This window comes from Cataglyphis hispanica, chromosome 16 (assembly GCF_021464435.1).
Source record: "Cataglyphis hispanica isolate Lineage 1 chromosome 16, ULB_Chis1_1.0, whole genome shotgun sequence".
NCBI classification, from domain to species: domain Eukaryota; kingdom Metazoa; phylum Arthropoda; class Insecta; order Hymenoptera; family Formicidae; genus Cataglyphis; species Cataglyphis hispanica.
In genome coordinates this window covers 3,616,037-3,636,112 of record NC_065969.1, presented here as the reverse complement: position 1 = coordinate 3,636,112, position 20,076 = coordinate 3,616,037, and positions in this window count along the sequence as shown.

The following is a 20,076-nucleotide window of genomic DNA, read 5'->3' as shown; positions in this document are numbered from 1 at the left end:
ATATATATATATATATATATATATTATATGATTTTTACAAATATAATGAAAATCTAGAATGGGCACGCTTCTCAATTTTTATGAATATTAATTTATAATATAAATAATATTTTTAAAAAAATTAAAAAAATTATTTACAATTATGAATATATGTTCCTTTGTGAGGAATGCAAAAAGAAAGGCTCGTTGCGTGAGTGACGCAGGCTACGTCTGTCCGGGTAATTACGCGAAATAGATTCGATATCTCGATGTCTCCCAGCGAGGTTCCGACCTCTATCGCCCGTTTTTTAACAAATGTCCATTACGGTTGTCTTCGTCGACTCCTCCGACTTTTCGTGCTCGCAATCGTTGCCGGTTGACGTGCTCGGGGGCGGTGAGGGCCGGAAAGAAACGCCGCCACTCGTATTAGTCGTCGAAGGGGTAGGAAGGGTCCGGGAACTGGTCGGAGGCTATTCGAGGCATAGAAGGCCCCCGCTGGGTTACTAATTGCAATCATGGTCAACAATCTGGTAAGGCAAGAGGCCAGCGGATGTATCGGCGAGAGGAGCCTGCGTCAGAAAGCGCTCTTCCGCCATTCCGATCGAGAATTAAGCCGCGTGCACAGTGATTGTTGAAACGTATCTAAATTGTCACTTTTATGCAATTGAATTGAAATTATATTAAAATTTGTAATAAGATATATTATGTAATATTAATTTTTACATGGATATACATTTTAAATATATTTGCAAAAACATTTATTTAGAACAACATGCTATCGCTCAGTATTTTTTTCATATAACATGGCTTTTATATAAAAAAAATACAATTTGAAGAATTTACATAAAAAATATTTGAGATGCAGAATTATAAGATGCAGTCTTAGATTTGAAAAACCTGACTTCGTATTTTGTATAATTTATATTACAAGATCCGGACTTTCATATCAATGAATGACTGTATCAAAGAGATTAGAGCGAAATTTAAATATTATATTAACCGATAATAAGCCAGTGCAATAAAGTGTACGCTTTCGATGACGGACGCGGTAGTGAAATCGTGCCTGCAACCGTGGCAGCAGATTGGCCGATAGTTCGTACGAGCTAATGGATGCTCGCGATGGTTACTAATTGGGTAGATCGTCGCCCGTCGATATTGCAACCGACACAGCCGGCATCGGGCTCATTCGGCCCCGAGGGGGCTCAATGGAATCTCTCTATCGGCGTAACTGACGTCGGCTTTTGTACGATCGCGGCCTCGGAAAAACGCGATCATTGAACGGCGGTTCTCTCTCTTTCGTGGCCGTCGAGAGGGTCCCTTTGCCATCCCATCGATTTGCCGGGATACGCAAATGGCTTCCAGAAATTCCACCGCGAGAACATTCGGTTACCGTCGCCAGCTCTCGATTTGCCGAATATGCCGATTAATTCCGGTTGCCCGACGTCGTACACTTGCATATCTGTTTTTAACGCGAAGCCAAAGATGCGTCCTCATTAACTCTCCGCGGCTTAAATTCTTTCCTTTGTATACCTGAAATGCTTTAACCGCGTCGGCTCGGAATGATGGTATCTGTCTATAAAAATAAAGTAAAGGAATAGCTTTTTATGTTATTAATAAAATTGATAAGCAATTTATGAATTAATTAATTAATGAATTGATTAAGTAATTTTATAGCTTGTTTATATAATATGTGTTGAGTCGATCTTCCTTTTTACTCTTTATTAAAGACAGATAGCATTATTTTAAAATTGCTTATTCAAATAGCACTGCATTTTTTAAAATAAATAATTAAAGAATAAAGATGAATAATTGAATAATTTATGACTTCTTTTTGTTGCTTATATCGTAACGATGATATAACGAAGATTTTCTTCTCTTTATTCAAGATATTTGAGTTATGCATTTATCTTGATTAAAGATCAAAGTTGTTCAAGATACAAGACGTAAATGTGACCGATGAAATTGATATTTGTTTTTATTCATCCACTCTCTCGATGCTAACATGGTAAGCCATTTCAGTGACAAGTGCTTATTTAAAGATCTTTGCCGTAAAGAGTCCCGCCGTAACTTATTTACAGAAGATTGTTTCGGAAACTCATCTAATGCGTCTTCAAATCTTTCTCTAGAGATTTTTCTTCCATCAGAATTTTAAACTAACATGTAAGAAATATTTTTTGCCCGAAAGAGATATATATTTTAAAGTATCGCGTTAGAAGAGTTGCCGGGTCTTTCAGATACGCGTAAAGTATGTATAAGGTTTTACCATAAAAAAAGCCACGCGATACGAGCGATAACGCATCTCCGATACCAATCTAGCATGACGCATGGTGTCCTCCTGAAGAATTTATGTTCGCGGCGAGTATTTATTGCCGACGTGTCCGCGACGAATTCGAGGAGATGCTTCGAAAAAAAAGACGATAGATAAAGAGCCCGTGATTGTTAGATAATTTTAATTATTTCACAAATTGCATTATAATCGGGAGTTATATAAATTCTTTATAGTTAAGAGAATATAAAGTCAAATTTAGAATCATAATCTTGAAAATGGATCAACGATCTGATCGAAAGGAGAAATACATTGAAAAACCGATCCATTACAAGCAAGCGCTAATGTTAAGACAGGATAATCGCTAATAAGAGACGCTAGATGGATATCCCGCCTATTTTCTCCTCGACGAGAGCAGTAACGTCCTTGCGAGTCTCGACGAACGGCCTCGAGAGAACTCTCTCGCAGGGTTTCCGGGCTGTAGGAGAGAACGCGATGCGCGGCAATGTGTGCCAGACACTCTCGCACACCTAGGAATTCCTTACTCTGCCCACCTCGAAGTGCCTGCCTACCCACGAAGTGCCTGCCGGGAAGCGCGAATAACCCGCCGTGTTCCCGCTCGCGCGGAAGATAATCGCATGCTCGCACACACGCGAAAATTCGCGATTGAGCCTCGCGTATGGGCACGGCCCTAGCTTTCTGGCATCTCTTTGTTGTAACTCTATCACCAGACTATTTATAGTTTGTGACCTATACTTATCGCACGCATTCACATACAAGTATTTGTAACGTTGATTTCTTTCCAAAGCAGCTCGAAATTCGCGAGAGCTGCATGCAATCAATACAGAATAAATATTTATTATTATTTTTGTTTGTAATCATATGAAATATCGTATTTTAATAATAAAAAGGAATATAATATTTTTACATTTTATTTCTTATTTATTAAGTAGTTTTTAATTAAAGCAATTATTTTTGATTATATTACTCTTTCATTGTAACATTCTGTTTTTTATCAAATTTTCAACAGCATTTGACAATTTAATTAGTTGATACTCATGAGATATATAATTAAAAAATTTAGATAGATGTAAAAAGATATATAAAAATAAAAAATTACAATATAATTTTTAGGAAAAAAGTAAAATTATCCAACAATATTTTTTAATCTTAGATCGATTTACTGATACATGTCATATAGATAACACGTCAAGGTAATTAAAAATTGAGAGTGAAATTGATCCGTAATACTTTATTTGATCAGTTTGGTTGTTACAAAGAATTTTGTTTTATCAGATCGATTAAAAAAAATAGCTGTAATACCGTCCTATGCGCACTGTTCGCGAATACATTTTTCGCGTCTAAATTATTTCAATCTTATAACGTTGTAATTACGTTGTGTTATCATTACGTTAACATGTGCTTCTGAATGATATCGGTGTCGCAACGATTTCGGGGCGCGATACGACTCGAGAAACGGTTATTGAACGCGATCGCGGAGAATATAAAATCTATCATTACGCCGGATAACTATAACCGTGATATAGTGCGGATCATAAAATAGCGAGCACGTATTACGGCGCCTATTACGATAACTATTATATATTGTTACGACTCTGTAACGTGGAACCGCCCGCGCGCGAGGTATCGAATGGCTCGCTCGCTTCATCAGGAAGCGATTGTCGTCCCGGCGCGACACGTGGGACGAGAATCGTCGTAGGAGCCGAGAGATTGTCTGGATAGACTTTCACTGGCATTTTCCCCGGCGATGTCACCACCCACCCGCACCGCGTGCACTCACGCACGCACCCATGAACGTATGCACGAGGCGATCAGCGAGGAATTACGACTCGTCCGTTCTTATCGCCGATATATCCGTCGCGATAAATAACGCGCATAATGTAGGCTTCGCATGACTCCGCTCTAAATTCGCGAGCGGAGTTGCAACTGAAACGTATATTTAATAAACCGGGTCGGTAGATCATCGATTTATTATCGGTTTTTCATTGACCGTTGGCTTTCGCGCGATGTCATGGGCGATCGTAGCCAAACGACGCGCGGTTCACATCATTAAAGATATATTATAGATTCTATCAGCTTCAAATTTATGTAATGATAATTCTATGGAACTGTTCAGAGTGATATCGAGGCAAGTCATAAAATGAAAATTGGACATCTATTAGAAAAATTTGACATATATTTAGTGGTTTATACAGGCTGTCCTAGATCTACTAAAGAATATTAAATGACAAATTTTATGTCAATATAAGGAGAACAGGATTATCTTTTAGACTGACATTATTTCATATAAATAAAACAACGAGTGAATTTTACAACTCGTAGTAATACGAAATGTGCATGTCGTTCGATACAAATCAATGTCTAGAAAACCGATTAATCATTCAGTCCTAATAAGCCGATGTACTTTCACTGCCATTCTCGACAATCTACATTCTCCAAGAAATATTCATCGGATGAATCAATTGCTTTAAGTAACAAATTAAAATAAATTTTTATTTTATATTTTTATCATAATTTTTATCCAACGCGTATAACATAAAAAATAGGAGAAAAATTATTTTTCTATTTATGCCAAGTATAAAATTTAACATAATCATCTCGAGATATAATGACGCTTATTTCGTCGAATAAGAGCGTTATGCATTGGCGCGTTTTGTTATCGCAACGTAGTTTGATATCGCAGTACATCAATTCCATTTACTGCAACACATAGCTGCAGGTCAATAATTATAAAATGACGAAGGCGGGTGAATATCGCAAACAACGACCTGATAAGAAGCAAAAGACTCGTTGTTTGTGAGATTTCCACGCATATGACTGATTGAATATGTGATACTAATATATAAATCATTTATAGAATTATTGAATTTCTTCCGATGATTCAATATTCAGCGCGCGTAATAATACACGAAGATATTATTGGCATGTTTTAAATATTAAATCCACGATAAGCCATGAGACTCGTAATTATTAAGAAAAGACTAATTTGGAACTTATATCACTTTTCCTTTATCCAATTAACATCGATTCTTATCTAATAATCTCTAACTTAACGCAATTAATCGCGTAATTTGATTTTTAGTTATATGATTTAAATAAGAAAAAATTAGAGAAAAAGATAATTATATAAAAGCTATAATCTTGTAAAAGTTTCTACTTTTGGATTATAATTTTTATATGAAATACATGTATCAAATAGAAAATTCAATGCGTATAATAAATTTTTGGAAATATTAATTATTTTGATACGTTACTACAATTTGCATCTCCTATTTGTATGTTACAGATCAACGTAGTGACCCTGAGAGGAGGAGGAGGCCTAGGAGAGGCATCCTGCACCGGCGGAGCAACCCTAGGGTGAGTATTTATTATTTGCATATCAGTTTTTAAAATCGCGTACCCGCATTCATTCGATCTCTTTATTTCAATGAATTAAACATGAAAAAAATTAGAAAGAAAGACTTGTACATAAATCCTATAAAAGTTTCTATTTGAAAAAAAAGTCTTTATAATTTTTAAAATTATTCCATATTTATATAGGGCTTCTTAGTATTTAAAATATTCCGCACAAAATATTAATTATATTTTGGACGCTGCTATAATTTGGATCTTATATTTGTATGTTACAGACAACGCAGCCTCAAGTCCGACAACTCCGCTGTTGCGCATCAGTGCCGGTGTGAGTAATGAAATTTATTTCACTTTGAGGTAACGGATTCGTAGATGTTGTATATGTAAATATAGATTGTATGTAGATAGATCCGTTGCCTCAAAATGGGCTAGAATAGATTAAATCAATACATATCAATAATTTTCAATAGATTTTTTCAATATGCATTAAAATATATTACAAGTATAATATAAAATTTAAAATAACTTATAGTAAAATTTTTAAAGTATATAAATTATTTTTATTAATTCATAAATTTTATTTAATTTGTTTAATAAAAAAGGCGCTGATAAATTTATTATATGAAACAGTAATCATTTATTCTTATATTGCGCCAATTTTATGTGAATTTTGATAGCCCATTCATCTATATTATATTATGTTAATACTAGATAAAACTTTGCTTTAATTGATGTTAAGTCAAATTATTAATTTAAATTATATAAAACCATTAAATTATATAAATAATTATTAATTTTATTAAATAGAATAAATTAATAAATTATATATTATTATATTATATATTAAACTTTATTATATATTAAATTATATATTATTCTATTATTATTATTACATATATAAATAAAATATTATATATCATTATGAATTTGAACTATTATATATTGTTAAGAATTTTAATCAATTAATTTTGATTGATAATTTGACATTATATTAATTAAAGAAAAGTTATGATCAATCGATGCATAAAAAATGGTCGTAATGTCTCACGACCGCAAAGGAGTGTAAAATTACGCTCATGCACCGGCAATAATAATTAGCCGGCTACGAAAGGAATTTCTTCCCTTTATTGATCTCTGATAGAGGTCAAAGCTACATCTCTGACTAAATGTCAGAATCAAAATGGCCAGGATCAACGGAAAGGTAGGTCCAACTGGCCCAACGAGGAAGCAACATCACTGTCCACTATCGTGATCAAAAGGCACAAAAGTAGACATGTTAGATATTACATGTGTTTGCACATTTCTATGTGCAGTGGCACGTAATCAAGAATGCTACCGGTGCGTTTTATTAAAGTACACGTGAATAAGTTACGCGAATAGGGTGCGCGATTAGGGCGCGCGATTAGGGCGAGTGATTAAGACGCGCGATTAGGACACGCGATTTTAAGACACAATCCCCAAAATTTCGCAACCAGCAAAAGTAGGATTGTTAGGATCTATTAGGACTATTTTAACTTAAAATAATTATTTAATTCCTTAAATATTTTATTGCCTGAGGAAATATGGAAAACTAATTCTTAGAAAAACTAAAAAGTAGGATTATTTTTAAGAAACTAAAAAATAAAAAATTTATTGTAAAAAATTGTAGAAAAATTAAATTTATTAAATATATTTAAATAATATTTTCGAATTTCTGGAACTCGAACAATTTCTCGTGCCCGACAATATTAACGATCCAATAACTATTTCTTGCATGCCGGCGTTGGCGTAATTCATGACCGATCTCTATTATCTCCCGATTCCAATTATTGGTCGCAGTAAACTCAAGAGAGCATCGGAACGAGCAAGGTTCGTCCTTTTCAAAGACTCGTCGGTAGAACGTCGTCGTAAAGAAGAACCGGGAAAGATCAGTAAGAGGCACGTTGCGCCTCGAAAAAAAGGAGTTGCGAGCGTTGGGAAGATCGATCGGCGATCCTTTTCAACGATCCGCCCTTCGTGTCTCCGGCGCGATGCTCTTGGCCACCTCGTACCTTGCAATTAGCGACTTATGGCATATCGGTGGTAGTTAATTAAATTGAAACCAATAGGAACGGCTTATTACTCGCAACGCCTGAGACGCCATTCTATAGAGAAAAAAACTTATATTTGGCTGTTCCGGATCAGCTGTTATCATAAAACACATTTATTTAGTCTCAATATCAACAGAAACATGTAATATCTCTAAGTAAAAAGTAATGCGGTTAAAAAATTTATTTTTTTCATGCCTAGTAAAATAATTACTAATAAATAGAGATAAAGAAAAAAAATTGCAATATTGAAGTAGTGCATTAATATTAAAAATTGATAAATATTTTTAATGACTCTGCTCTAATATACATAAATCCTACATTAATATTACATTAAAATTTGTATAATGCGTAAAAATGTAAAATTATTTTTTAAATCGTATCAATATCAATTACAGTGTTTAAAGAGTTAAATTCAAAAATAAAGTCTCAAAAGTAACAATTAATATCGCTCAAAATTTGTCCTGCGTCATTAAAATATTTTTCAAATAATGCTCTGTAAGCAACGCGAATCGAAGAAGACTGTATAAATTATATAAAGGCATCGCGATAGCCGGTGGGATATCTCGGCAAAGGCTCTCAATTTATGATATCCGTGTGAGAATTTTTAGAGCCGCCTCGCCTCCATATCTGCCAACACGATGATAATGATAAATCCAGAGTACAAAGAGCTCCAATCTCGCTCGTGCAACGCGAAACGTTCATGCTTCTCTTCACGCCGGTTAACATATCGCATGCTTCCCCGCTGGGGCCGCATGGATCCTGATGGACCCGCGCGTCTAACATAAGTGCACCGCCACTGACAATGAGCCGCACATAGTACGGTACGATCGACCGAATTATAACTCGCGGATAAACGTATGTATGAGAAAGAGAACTTCTTAGTCAGCCTTCGGGATCCTTTCCAAGATCACATGAGCGGCCTTTACTCGCATACATTAAGCAAGCACATACCTTAACCCGAGATTAAATCCAGGATATGTGTATATATATATATATATTATCGAGTGGTATCTTTGACATGTTGCATAATGTACGCGGCAAACACATGGTTTGATATCGAGGATAACCAAATTAAATAGATTTTTCTATATCTCTCTAAAAATTAATACAATAATACTTTTGATAGCCCTGATTTTTTTTTATTCGGTGAAAAAGTAGCGATGTCGCACACTCTTGTGTCTCTTACTTTATTAAATTTAAGTACATTTGTATCTTCTTGTGCGAGAGCCTACACTGTTCTGTCTTTTGCGAAACTGGCAACGCCCGTTTTACGTGCCAAAGTAATGAATGCCAAGACTGAAGCTTCGCACACATAGGGTCTCTTTTCTTTCCTTATTTCTCTATTTGCATCCTCGCCGCGTCCGTTCCCCTTTCTCGCTTCTCTAGCCATCTTTCTCTCAAGACTCGAGAGGCTTTTACCTTAACGCGAGAAATGGCGTCGCAGGCCCTACATGGCAGCAAGTCGTTAACGCGGTGTCGACGGTTTTCTCCTCTTGACAGTCTCTCGGTATTGTTGGCGCCTACCTGCCTGGATTGCAACGACACTCCACCTATCAACCTCACCCTCGCTTCTCGCCCTAATAAGGCGTTCGTGAACATGAAGAATGTTTTCCGCGGCATATTTATTAGCGCGCCTACTAGTTATTGTAACTGTCAGATATCGAAAATGTTTGTTTTATAACTAATTGATAAGAATTTAAAATAACATACATTTAAAAAATTTGGGGATAATATAAAATATATATATATAAATTTTTTTTAAAATAATTTTGCATAGAAATTTCTATCGCACTTATATATAACGAGATGCTATCGATGTAGCTCTTCTTCCGGGTGTGGCCTGTATCCGCTGTGGATGCAAAAGTCGAACATCTTTTCGATAACAATCTCTTAGCTCGAACAATGTAATATGTCTCAACCGTTCATTAATACATAAACTTCCATTATTACAAGTCGCGATTAATGATGCAAAGAGCCGCTTTTTTGCCCCATTAGGTTTAGTTAAAATATCCTCACGAACGGAAATCATTAAAGTAATTTTTCTAAGCATATTATCATAATTTAGCCCAAGTACCTCAAATTTTTATCCATATATCTTTACTTATATATTTATCTTTACGTCGATCTATATCGCTAATGGTATACATGATCGTTTGCTCTATTAAATCAATTTCTGCAAAAAACGCCTCTTTCAAAATGTAGACGCATTTTAAATTATATATATGGCATTATATAATGGCATTATAAGATGAAAACATTGATATGAATATATATATTAAATGTGAAATATTAGTTTAGAATACAGATATATCACAGTCGTTAATTTTATTAAATCCGTGATTTCTGAAATAAAAGCGTCCTATAATCATAACAAGCTCCTGCGTTAAAATACTTTCGTATTATTAAAGGTTTAAACTTGTTAAAATTCATTTGATCATTTGACATTTTCCGAATTATTTGTAATTGTATTCGTGCGCAACGAATACAAATTACAAATAATTCGGAACGTGAATATATCCATGCCTTCATTAAATCGTGTTCGTTGATTTTCAATTAGTGTAATCGACCATGTATACTTTAGGAAACCCGAGATCAGTCGTTTACGTAGAGGATTACGCTCAGTATCGTCGGATTTCGCTATTTAACGGAATCAGGTATTTCACTCTTGGTTACAAAACGGAACGATAATCGCGGGAATAGTTTAGAAGCAGTGGTTTAGTGCGTGCACGATCTTTAAAGCCTTTAATAAGGGGCTTTGGCAAATAACAAGGTCTGTTCGAGTAAACGTGTCTATTTATGAGATATACGCGGCTACGCGGATTCTCTTTCCTCGTTTTCTCAGTCATTGATTAATTTTTCAAACATACTATTATTAGTTCACATAAAACAAATTTTCAAGAAACACGTTGTTAATTAATATTAGATCTTTGTAATAATATGGGATAATAATTTAAAATGTACTAAATATTTTAAAAGATATTGTATTTCTATTTTTTGCATGATTGCAAAATGCATGAATGCATGATTCTAAGAAAATCAAAATATTTGAATAGTTATGAAAATATTATTTTTAATGCAAAAAAATTGCAATCCAGTATATTAACAAAAAACTATTGAAAGATATTATATATAAACATGGAACATTTGATTGCACTCAGAGAAAGATATATTCGTTTTTATTCGCGTTATTTGTCGAGTCATAAATAAAAAAAAAAACATAAACACGCGATTTTACGTAATATAAAATGACTGATTTCCGATGCCGAGATACCGATTTATCATTAATATAACGAGTCAAGCGATGTCGGTAATAATTAACTCCTATTGATTGGCTCTATTGTTAATAAGTAAGTCTTGTGATTGTCTGCCTCTTTGGTGTACACAAGACAGCCATATCACAAACACAAGTGTCTCCGAGGATGAGTCCCAGCCAGAAGGACGAACAGCGGGAGACATGACAGTTGTAAACTTTATAGCGTCTCGGTTTCTCTGCAAAGCGAAATTTTGTATTTCTTAAGCAAATGATAGCTTAAATATTTCCATATCTGATCCTTCCGTATCCTGATCTCAGATATTTATTAGCAAATATTATTGTAATAATTCTATATATCTTGCAGCTATTTCTTTTTCTCTCTAAAGGATTCTAAATAGATTAAAATTATATTTCACTCACAAAATATAAATTAATAGTAGAAAATACTAATGATAAATATTTCACTTTATCATAATAACTATAATCTCAATTATAAATCTTTGTTAATCACATGATTTTTTTTCAAAAAACCTTCAAACTCTACGATTATACAAAATTCGAGAATGCCGGAAGATGCATGTAAGCAGTTAGTTATGGTTTATCGATCGTCTTGGGAAGACTTGTCGCGGGCCTACAGCGTATTTTAAACAGACACGAAATGATAAGAACGGCGACGCAAAGTGGAGGACGGAAAAGGAAAGAGAGAAAGAGCACGAAAGAGAGTGGTAACACGCGATTACTAATCGTAGTATCGCCTCTATCCCCAGGGGTCGTGGGGTTGGACGATGAGCAACGGCGGTGTACATAATTCGTAGAGAGGTCCCAAAGTGCACGAAATCCCCCTTTCTCTCTCTCTCTCTCTCTCTCTCTCTCTCTCTCGTATGAGATATGACCGCACGTTTCGACTTCTTGGAACCGACGGAGGTCGACGTGCTTGGCGAACCGCGGGGATCCTCGCCCACGCTCTCAAAGCGATTCACAAAGCGGAGAAATCAAAACCGCATTCGATTCGGAGCCCGACCGTCGAACGTAGGATAGGTGAAACAGGTGGAGTTTGACCTCGGCAGGTCAGCAGGGATTAAATATGACCGAGACACGATTCGATTCCTTTACACTCACTTTGAAATTTCGATGTATTCAGGAAATATCTACTATCTCTTCTAAAACAGAGATTTACATGTAAGATACATACACATTAATTTATTGTAAAAATATTCTAAATAATTAAAATAAATATACTTTAAATAATTATAAAATATATAATATCAATAACACTCAAATAATTAAAATTTATCAGTAATTAATATTTATTGCAATTTCCGTATGACTTGATGTAAATATTGATACTTTGCCGAGCACTCGCGATCCGCGAACGAGGAAAATCACTCGCTGCAAAAAATATTTTATATTTTATATTTAAAGTAGCAGCATTTATTAAACTCTTGGAGTCTGTCGGGACACGCCGTAATACAGGATTTATGACAGTATTATTCGAGATACATCAACGTGTGTATTGCCTCGCGCGCCGAAATCGGCGCCCTTAATATGACACCGCAGGATGACGGCTACACGTGTATTATCGCAACACCATAAGAGAATACCACGTTTTCTTGGTACGCGGCTTTAGATGCTCGCACGAAAGAACCTTGTTCCATCTCAGTCGCGTTCACGGTGAACCATAAATCCTGTCCCGCTGAGTTCGCCACACAGGTCGCTCTTAACCATGGTAAGATAATTGGTGAAATGTAGTAATCCCTAATTACTGCAGATACCGCGCCTAATTCCGTGACAAGCTCGCACCGGAACAAAGGCCAAAGAGCGACGCATTTTTTTTCCGAATTAATAGGCACCGCTGTTTCTTAACGATGTAATACACTTCTTAATAAGAGCTACTAAGTGTACCTTATTATGAATGTATAATTGAATAACTGTGTATTTTGTAACGGTCATTAATTTTCTCATGTCTAGTTTAAAATCGTGTCAAGGCATGATAATTAAAATCGCGAATATCGATTATAATAATAACTTGTTGAAAACTAAAGTTCAAAGTTTAAGTCTCTTAAATCAAGGAAAGTAAAAATTTAAAATATACTATCGCAAATCTATTATTTATTAATTATTAATTTCAATCCTTTTGAAATCATTCAATGTCTCACTGCAAAATGTCAATGTATGCAAAAAATAGAATGACAAAGTATGATTTCATAATTATACATTATATGTGTATAACACTTATATGAGATATCCCATTTCACACGTAACATTATATTTCGCCTGAAACTCAAGCAGAGCCAATATTTCGATGATTTCCGTGAATATATCTTCTTGAGATACCGTTAACATTTAATTATCCCATTAATACGGTCATCAACCCTCGTTCGCGTCGCGAGATTACATCACGCGATTTAACTTTCGAAAGAACATTTTATTGCTCGGTCGCTGCTCGTAATTCAAGAATCGTCACATCGTTAGGCGGCGAACGCCGCTATCGAGAGAGATCGCTATGCTCATCGAGGTCCAAGTCGACATTTATGCGAGATATTGAGGGTATCTCCTAAACTGTCCTATAGAGCAGCCTCTAATAAAGATGTTTCTATACGGTTTTATACGATTCTATTCGGTGCCCGGATTTTACGACGATCTTGGCGTATTATCGTCGCGAGCGCGTTCCCTCCTGTGTGATTCGCGGCTCGGTTCATAGATTCGCACCCGATTTTAACACCTCGTAAAATTATGAGCAATCGCCGCATAATAAATATCGGGATATCGCGAATTACCAGTCCCTCCAATAATCTCCTTTGATGTCATCGCGTCGAACAGGTGGAATACCTGCGCGCGCGCGCTATCACGTCGAATCTGTCAGCTTAATATCTCGCTGTATCTTTCCGCCGAAACCTACCAGGTGTTTACTTTCTTTCAATCCGCGCGCGGCCTTTTGATTGCTGTAAAAAAATGGTTTAAAAAAAATTTATAGATGTACAATTTAACAAAATATATTTTATTTATACAAAATTATTTTACACAAAATTTACACAAAAAATAAGATTATCTCAAGATTAGCTCAATGCAATTTATTCCAAATGTTATACATTATAATGTACAAGTCATGAGAAAGGAATAAGAACATAAGAAAATGTTGCACAAGAAAAGCACTTGGCTCTTTAATAGCAGCGTAAAGTCTCGAAAGAAATTTCAATTACAACTTTTAATAATGTTCTTAAAAGAAATTTTCACAACTACTTGTTAATCTGTCAAACAGAATTGTGGAGTAAAATCATGCGTGCGTGCGTAGATTAAGTGTCGTTATAGCACAAGTGGTATGTTCAACAAATGCAAACGTTCGTTTGGCAAACTCGTGCGACGAATCCGATAATTCTTAGCGGCGGCTATTAACGCGCCGTTAAATACGAACGAGCGGACAGGTGACGAACGAGACTCGTCCTTGAGGAGGATTCCAAAAAAAAACCCTGAAGAGAGAAAGAGAGAAAGAGAGAGAGAGAGAGAGAGAGAGAGAGTATAGACGAATGACATAAATCAACTGTAAGCTAAGTGTCCCTCGTATTAATTAAGATAGCGTGCCTCGAGACGACCGTAGACGAAGATGAATATCCAGGTAAAAGAATTGAGAAGAGTGACAGAGAAGAAAATACTTAAAGGACAAGAAGCTTTGTGCTCGAAGATGAGGGAGGAAGAGAGGACGAAACGGAGAGTCGCGAGCGCAACGAAGGTGGACGGGCTAGCGTGATCCTTACAAGAGGGGGATCGAGGATACCAGACTGGAAGGTAAGAAGGTAGGCATAATGGCGTAATTATCCGAGGACGAGACAAATTGCGTACACGCCTGCTCGCGACACGCCACAGTCCGCGTGTTCAAGCGACGCCGCCACCGTTCGTTTGGCGCGTAGGAGTCGAAACCCCTCGGAACCCCCCGGAGAGGGGTCTGTCCTCTCGCGTCGCAATTGTCTCGTTAAAGTCGCCGCGGGGGATGCCTCGAAAAGGAAGATCCACCTGATCGCGCGCGATCACGAAGGGATGGCCAGAGCGATGCCGTCGCGAGCGTACATAACAACTCTCGCTGTTGTCTTCAGGGTGAATTATATTCGTGATGCGGTTTGAAGATTATAATGCGTTCCTCGTTCATTCGTTCCACGTATCTTCTTTCGTCCGACATAAGCAGAGGATGAGCACTCGAGTATCTTCGGTATTTCGACGAAATGAGAGACAATAGCTTTTTTCCACCCAGCCTGCTCACGATTATAATGGTTATTTCTGAAATTATTCAATCTCTGACATATAACATAATTTCAATGTATCAAGACGTATGTCATAAAGTATGCTTCTTATTTCTCGCTGATAATTGGGCGCGGTGAAAATTTTAGAAAGGAGATTCGAGAGTTCGGGAGACGATGTCTTTTTAGACGTCCGCAAACGCGGCGAAGATAACGTGTACATAACGGTTACGGAGGTTGCACGCTTGAAAATTCTCGCGATTCAGATAACACCGCTCGCTACATAGTTACGATGAGCGATATGACTTTTTGTAGTCCTATACAAGCGGAATACTCGCAAATTTCTTGTTTGTAGTCCGAGATATTTTACGGTAATTATACATGACAGAATGAAGTAGACTTTAATTTAAGTAAATTTACTACTTATTTAATTATAATTATACAGATACGAGAAGAAATATTCTCATGAGAAATTTCACACATTTCATGCAAGTTTGTCAATGGCTAGAGAGATGCTATTCTAAGCTAAAGATACAATTTTCACGCTATAAAGATAAATTTGTCGTACCATGTAACGACATACTCGAGCAAGGAGACAATATAGTGTGCGAGTGCATCGAACCTCTGCATATTGTAGTCTGCTTTGCTTATAATCTCGTCGAATACCGCTAAGAGCCATATCTTACAGTCGTTTCGCTTTGCATCATTACCGTCTGGATAAGGCTGAAAATACCTATCTTTTATTACCGGTCTTTTCTTTATCTACTTACTTACGTATCAATTTACTTATCTATAAATCACTCGATCGGTGGATCTACGTATCTCTATCGCGGCGATACAGGGGAGCTACCTTCCACAGCGACGTAACGACCACCTAATGGGAATAGTAGCCTCCACGTGTATAATTCAAGCCGACCCGACGGCAGCCCCGTTGTTTCTGGCGCTACACCCTGACAAAGCGTTTCCCTGCGCGAGAAAGGCATGTATAATCAGTAATAGCGACTGCAAGCTCTCTCTCTCGAGATATATCCCAAAAATACGTTTTCTGCATTGCTCGTGAGAAAACCTCCCAAAGATAATATTATTGCTCGCTTTTTATATCGAGATAAAATGTAATATCCAAATTTTTAAGTTTTTGTTATTCTGCAATCAGATTTAATTGATCAATCTTTCCAGATCGAATGCATATCATAATGTATACGCTAAATTAAGAATTTACTTTGATTCACGTCTATAATATTATGATGTATTTTCACGTACAATCTTTGCACTTTTTTATTATAAATACTATTATCTTTAATATATATTTTCTATATATTTCTCTGATTTGGTATAAAATTGAATAAAAAAAATCGGATTTACAACACTTTTTTGATAATCTTAAGAATTATAATGATAAATTATAGAAAATTAAACATTAATAATATCTAGTTAGAATATCTTGAGAAATATTTTTGTGCTATCCAAAAATAAAAAAAAAAAAATTATTTTGGATATTTGATACAATTTTCGTATAGAATTGTCAAAAAATCTTTCGACATAAAACTCGCGTATAAAAATGCAGCTATGCCGCATATATACATGGCGGTGTCACGCGGGGCAATGAGGTGCGAGGGCAGTTATCGCCGCGCTTGAGATCTTGGCGTGAGAACTCTCGTGTCAGGTCTTCGACACGTGCGGTGCGCCGTAGGTATAAAGGTGGGCTCTGAATCGTCGAGAGGCGTAATACCGCGATGAGAGATAAAAGTGCGTTTTCCATCAAGCGGCGAACCGCAACGGCGCGGCGTAACGCACGTCTGTAGTAGTCACGCGCGTTGGCGAGAGCGCGGTCGCCAGGGTACAGCGTGCATCGCGCAAATTGTATTATACCGTGTGTATGCAGATATGCCTTTCCCCTGCCGCAAAACGCAATTGTCCCCGGCGTACAGTGCGACGGGACGGGACGGGACGGCGCGGTGCGTAACGCACACGCACGCGTGCATTAAACGCGCGAGAGACTGTAACTGTTCGCAAGAACTCTGTTGCCTTTCCTGTGTTCGCGCGAGTTGCGTGCGCCAAACTGCGTGCGTGATTATTTTTCCCGCGACTTCCCTCGCTCCCGGCTGCGGCGATTTACGAGTTTAGTCCTTTTTTTTCTCTCTCCCTCTATCTCTCTCGTCCTTCCAGTGATAACGACCGCGTACTATAAGTCATTTTCTCTCGCGTCTATCTTTCGATGCCGTGGCACCTTCCCGACACCTTTCCGCATTGTTCATGACGCTATTATGACGATTGGCAGCGATACTAAAATCATCTCCATATATCACATAATAATAGTTAGAAATGGACAAAACGAAATAAATTTGCAAATAAAACTTGAAAATGACAATCTATAAAATGATATTAAGAATATATATAAGTTTAAACAAATGGTGGTATCAAAATAAAAAAAAAATAATGGAACAATTACTGAATAATACAATTTAAATGACATTTGTGAAAAAATCTAAAAGTGAATGAGAGAGCGTAATCTTTCTAAGAATTTAAACTGTTTTTATAAAAAAATACAAATATCTCAAAATAATTGTAGCTTTCATAAAAAATTTAGTTTGAAAATTTTTAGAGCAAGCAATATGTTCAAATTGTTTAAAATCATTTAATAATTCAACAAATAAATATAGACTATTAGTGACAATCGAAAGATGAGAGTTTCACCCAACCAAACACACATCATCCAACATATTGATCATTGCGAAAGGTACATTGGTTACAGAGAACATAGTTGCGAAAGCTCATAGGAGTTCTTCAAATTATTCAAAGCAATCCGGAAAACATATTAAGGCGTTTTACGCCGAGAGTGGGTATACGCTGCTGAATAGACAATAGCGCGATAACTCATAATAGCATCGGGTATTATGCCATTGATAGGACGCAAGGCTGCGTACTCCATGAATGCCAATGAGAGCGCAAACAATGGCCCCACGTAGGTAATAATTCTGTGATCCGTATTCTTTCGTCGGTCGATTTAAGCCGGTACGTCTCTCGCAAACACGCTCGCCGTCACGAAAGTGCAACCGCATTTATTAACGCGGCGGCCGCGCATCCGCGACGCGTCAACGTCCGCATGAATATGAACATAAGTGTTGTTGCATGATGATTTGAGAAGAGACGACGCTGAATAATTAGTTCGAGCTTCAATGATCTTCACTTTAAACGCTAATAATGTCGATGCCTCTTGCGTGCAGCATTAATTGTCAGCAATAATTTAATTGTATATTCTATTTAATGTTGTATTGTGCGAAATTAAAAACGAAATAAAAATGTGCAGGAACTAATTAAATAAATTTTTATTGATTTGTATTTATAGGATTTATTATAGGATTAATTAAAAGATATGTCGTATTCTTTTAATAATCCTTTATAATAAATAAGTATAAATTTGCAAAAAATGTGATATAAATATTAAAATTTAATAAATATAATTTACAAAATACATCTACACACACACACACACATCATTAAATTCAATACAATTGAATTTTTGCCAAGCGACGCAAGAGCTTGAAAGGAATGCTAAAGTGCATTGCAACGATTTACTCATGAAGAGAAAGAAAGAAAGAAGAGAGAGAAAGAGAGCGAGAAAATAGAGAGTGAAAAGTTCAATCACATTATCGTCCGTTTATATTTAGTTGATCTTTCGATCCACTAAGCCGGTAAACAGTCCTTGGATGGGACTTGGTTTGTGCCGTGGTTTTCCTTTTCTTCTTCGGCATTCGCGCTTGTTATTTTCGCCCTCGCCACCGGCGCATCTAGCACAAAAAGACTATCAGAAGAGCTTTGATCGGAGACAAAGGGGCAAAAGGTGGGTAGAAAAATGAGTAAAGTGGAACGGGGGCAGAGTAAAGGCGGTCCAAAGAAGCATCAACGAGAAAAAGAATCGGAAAAAAGCACCTACGCTCCGGCGGACAGACTCCCTCTATTGTAATAGTCTCTTCCTCATCTTCGTCTTCTTCTGCCTTCGCCTTGGTACGCCGCTGTTGCTGCTGCTGCTGCCGGCTTCTTCGTCTTCTTCTTCTTCATGTACGCATGCCAGCCACTGACTATGCTACAGCCTCGCTCCTCCTGACAATGAGTCAGTGCACTCGCCACGCACTCGACGAGGGAAGTGGGAAAACAAAAATGAGAAGAGGCCGCTCTTGAAGAAGTAAAGGGGGAGGAGGAGGAGGAGGAGGAGGAGGAGGAGGAGGACGACGACGAGGAGAGAATAAGAAGAAGAAAACTCACCCGTGGAATACGGGCCAACGACAGGATGCGATGCATCACTGTCGAGAATCGAGCGCGGTTACAGGTCAAAGTTTACGGAATCGAGAGGACAGTTCTTCCTCGCACATTTTGCCCTGTTTCTTTTTTTTTTCTTTTTTGTCTGGTTTCCGTTGGAAGCTCGTTGCACGCGTATCACGAGACGTCGGGATCATGACTAACTCCTGTGCGAAGTAAAGAATGCATACTTATATGCGTCTAAAATATTTACACATTAATCATTTATACGTAGATTATAAAACATCTGTATAGAACTTTCTCTTCAAATAATCGTTACATGAAAGGAAATTTTTTTCGACAATCTTAAAGATTATTTATTATCATATAACATTGTGATCTCTCTGTCTCTCTCTTTCTTATCAATGAAAGCGATTCAATTATGATCCTGTCCGTATTATGAGCGTACGTGCCATTATGCGTGCGGGAGAAAAGCATTACTATATAAGCATCACATCAAAGTCCTTATTTCCGTAGAACGGACATCCGGCTGTTCACCACAACGGATAATTCAGATCCGCGGTGTTCGAGCGATGTAGAAAGCGAAGGCGTGTAGGTCAGAGTTCGATACGGCAGATGGACGGTTTCGATTTTTCCATACTTCTACTGTAC